Consider the following 3952-nt stretch of genomic DNA (forward strand, 5'->3'; position numbering starts at 1 on the left):
CATCACTAATCTCAACATTACTCTTTTTATCAACATCACCTGTAACATGTTCGCTACTTACCTCACCAAGTTGCTTACCATTTCTCAATGTCACTGCCTTGACTTCCTCTCTTGGATTCACCTCAGTTTTGCTAGGCAACTTACCTTGATCTCTCGAATTTATGGCATTTGAGATCTGCCCCAATTGAACCTCCAAATTTCTGTTGAAACTGGCCATCTGGTCTACTTTCGCCTCCAGCTTTTCAAATCTATTCGCAGTGGCATTTGCTAATTTTTCAATTGCTAACTCCCTAGATGGCTTGCTTTCTGGTTGCTATTGCATCACTCCTTGAGGTCTGGATTGAAAACCTGGAGGATTGCTAGGCTTAGAATTGCTACTGCCGCCCTGATCCCTCCAGGAAAAATTGGGGTGATTTCTCCAACCTGCATTATAGTTGTTAGAATATGGGTTATTTTGCTGGTTCAGCATGTTATAATTCGAAATATACTGAGCTTGCTCAACCTGCATAGAATCAGAACCTAAGTGAGAATTCTCATACCAATCACAATTACTAGCAGAATTGAAATTAGAATAAACAGCATTAACATTCCCCAACTTACCAAACATTTTTACAAGATTGTCCACCTTGGCATTTAACATATTAATGCCATCAACTTTATACATACCTGAGGCTTTCTTAGGCATACCTCTTTCAGTAGACCATTGATAATTGTTGGAAGCCATTTCTTCAAGTAGTTCATATGCATCCTCTGTAGACTTACCCATTAGTGCACCCCCTGCAGCAGCATCTATAGTGATTCTAACTGAATGAGATAGACCATTATAGAATGTCTACACAATCAACCAGTCAGGAAGACCATGGTGTGGACACCTTCTTTGCAATTCCTTAAACCTTTCCCATGCCTCATACAAAGATTCACCATCAAATTGAACAAAACTAGTAATATCATTCCTGAGTTTAGCAGTCTTACCTGGTGGAAAATACTTACTCAAGAATGCTTGTGATACGGCTGCCCATGTGGTAAATGAATTTGGAGCTTTGGAATTTAACCACACCTTAGCTTTATCTCTCAACGAAAAAGGAAACAGCCTTAGTTTCATTGCATCCTCACTGACGCCATTCATTTTGATGGTGTCGCATATCTCTAAAAAGTTTGCTAAATGTGCATTAGGATCTTCAGCTGGATTTCCACCAAATTGCCCCTGCTGAACCATCTGAATAAGTCCTGGTTTGATCTCAAAGTTATTAGCATTGACAGCTGGTCTCAATATGCTGGCTTGAGCTCCGACTGGGTCCGGCATGGCATAATCACGTAGTAATCTCTGATTTTGATTCTGGTTCAGGTTCTGGTTGTGATTTTCTGCCATGACTGTTACTTGTCGTGCTAATCTCGTCCTTTTCTTTATTGCTCGACAGGTTCTTTCTATCTCTGGATCAAATGGTTGAATTTCTCCACGCTTTCTTGGGATGCACTACTCATCTTGCAATGTAAAACAAGATTATGTAAGATAGCAAAGTAGTGCTAAAAAAATAAAAAATAATAATAATAATCACAAAATTTAAAAAAATAAAATAAAAAAATCAAAAACACAAAAGACAAGGACACTAAAAAAAAATGTATGCAGTCTAAATTAATAAAGAAAAAAAAATTTAATTTGATATTGAAGAATACTTTCCCCGGCAACGGCGCTAAAAACTTGATCACCCTAAAATATACCGCAAGTGTACGGGTCAAACAAGTAATATAATAGTAAGTAAGAATACCGTTCCCACGAGGAAAGATTTCAAATACCAAATTTATAAACTTTCTTTATTATTTAGATAATAAAAATTTTAGATTTAATTAAGAATAAAAAAATAAATTAATTAGATTAATAAAATAAAATTGATTTGGAAGGAAACTTGAATCAAGAAATCAGTGGATTTTAATAACTAAGGCACATGTATGAACCTAGCTATGCAATGCAGATCATAAATTTTTATGCGAATGAATTGGTCAATTGAGTATGTGACAGCGAAATCTCCTAATGCATTCGTTATCCTATTTCTAGGCTATAACGAGTTTATTCTTATTTAATAACTTTCTATATTTCTATGAAAGTTTTAACCAAATGAAAACGCATTACAATTTGTGAAATTCCTAGCGTATCACTAAAAGCCGCATAAAGAAATCGAATTCTATTTCTAGTCGATTTTACTTTATGGTGTATGGTATCTACGATGCAATCCCCAAACTATCTCCTTTCGGTCTCAAGATTAGGCATCAAATCATGTAAATAGTGGCCAGTTATTCACAAGTATTAAATCCAATACCACACAACTCAACATACCTCAATTTATTCAATCACATAAAATTATAAAAAAATGCATCATCATAGTTTCGGTCAATACATGACCTTAGTTCAATAGATTAGTTCATGGCAGAATTAATTAAAATCCAAAATAACAGTGAAAGCATAAGAGAATTAATTAAATCAAGAAGGAGAAAATTCCTTAGCCCAGATCTAAAACAAATCTGGGTGCTAGATCTACGTTGCCAACGTCCGCCTGCACCTGCGCCTGCGTCTGTTGCTGCTGTGTGGCACTTTAATCTTCCATTTCTCAAAGCCCTTAATTTCCTTGCGTTCACTGCCTTAATAAATGTGTGAATAAATTCCCACATCAGTGTGGAACGGTGTTCGGGGTGATCTTCTGCTCTATTTACTGTTCAGCTTTCCTTTTGTTATAACTTGCTGAGTCTTGCGACTCACCCTACATTCCATCATTCCAAGTAAGGGTAAAGTGAAGGCCGAGGGCGAGGACCGCGCCACCTAGCAGCTAGCCGTGTCGGTAGGGTGTACAGTTAGCTGCCCCCGTCATCTCTGATATTTTGTTAGAATTTCTGTCTTTTATTTTTGACTGTGCCAGGTTGTTCCTTGTATCTCCTATTTATTGGCACAGGGTTTGTATATATATTTATATACCTTGTGACCGTTGTTCCAGTGGGGTACTTGTGGGCATGCATGGTTACTGTTTTTGCTTTCGTTGTCGTATTTCCTATGTATGCATGCCAGGGTATTTTTGTCTTGTGTTTGTTTCTCTTCCCTTATGTAAGCGCTTTCGTTCGGATAGACCGGGTGGTTGGGATATCCGGGCATGGGTTCTTACAATGTTGGTATCAGAGCGTCATTGAGTCAATTTGGGGGACAAGTAATTGTACACCAAGGCTGTTAGGTAGAGTTAGAGTGTTAGGTCGTGTCTGTTATTTCGAAATGCGTTCTAATTAAATTTGGTTATGTAGGATTCATGGACGCACGCCGTGGATGAGGTCGTGGTAGATCGCCGGTGCGAGGTAGAGGGCATCTTGTTCCTACTCCTAAGGTACCGGCGACAGGTACAGGTGATGAGAGACAGCCAGGGCCTCTGGACATGCAGGAGACATTGGCGGGTATTCTACGGGCCGTGGACGTATTGGCGGCATCTTAGTTGCGTCAGGAGCGCAGTCATGATGGTAGGACCGCTACGGCCCAAGCGTCACATTTAGGTACGCCGGGAGCAGGGGATAGTTCTGGTGCCGCATTGCTTAAAGATTTTATGGCCCTACGTCCGCTAGAGTTCAGTGGAGGTGCCGACGCGACAGAGGCCGAGGATTGGCTATTGGTAGTGGAGAAGCACCTATGATTTATAGGCTGTGTAGAGGCCCATAGGGTTCGATTGAGGACCTTTCTGTTACGAGGAGATGTCGAGCGATGGTGGGAGACCACCAGACAGCGTTATGGTGATGGGGGCCCGACATGAGCACAGTTTGTCGCGGCGTTTAATGAGACTTATGTACCAACTTGGGTCAGAGAGCAGAAGGTGTTTGAGTTTATTGACTTACAGTAAGGGAGCAAGATGGTCACACAGTACGAGACTGAGTTCGTGGCGTTATCTCGTTATGCTCCAGAGTTAGTGACCCCTGAGTCTCACAG

General features: G+C 40.2%; 1 non-coding gene across 1 annotated transcript; it reads left to right on the top strand.

Annotated features, from left to right (window-relative positions):
- Positions 1–854: 854 nt before the first annotated feature.
- On the top strand, positions 855–961 carry LOC127809019 (small nucleolar RNA R71). The gene has a single exon (XR_008025029.1). It is a non-coding gene; the product is annotated as a small nucleolar RNA R71 (small nucleolar RNA).
- Positions 962–3952: the final 2991 nt, after the last annotated feature.

Source organism: Diospyros lotus, chromosome 8 (genome assembly GCF_014633365.1).
Source record: "Diospyros lotus cultivar Yz01 chromosome 8, ASM1463336v1, whole genome shotgun sequence".
Classification (NCBI taxonomy): Eukaryota; Viridiplantae; Streptophyta; class Magnoliopsida; order Ericales; family Ebenaceae; genus Diospyros; species Diospyros lotus.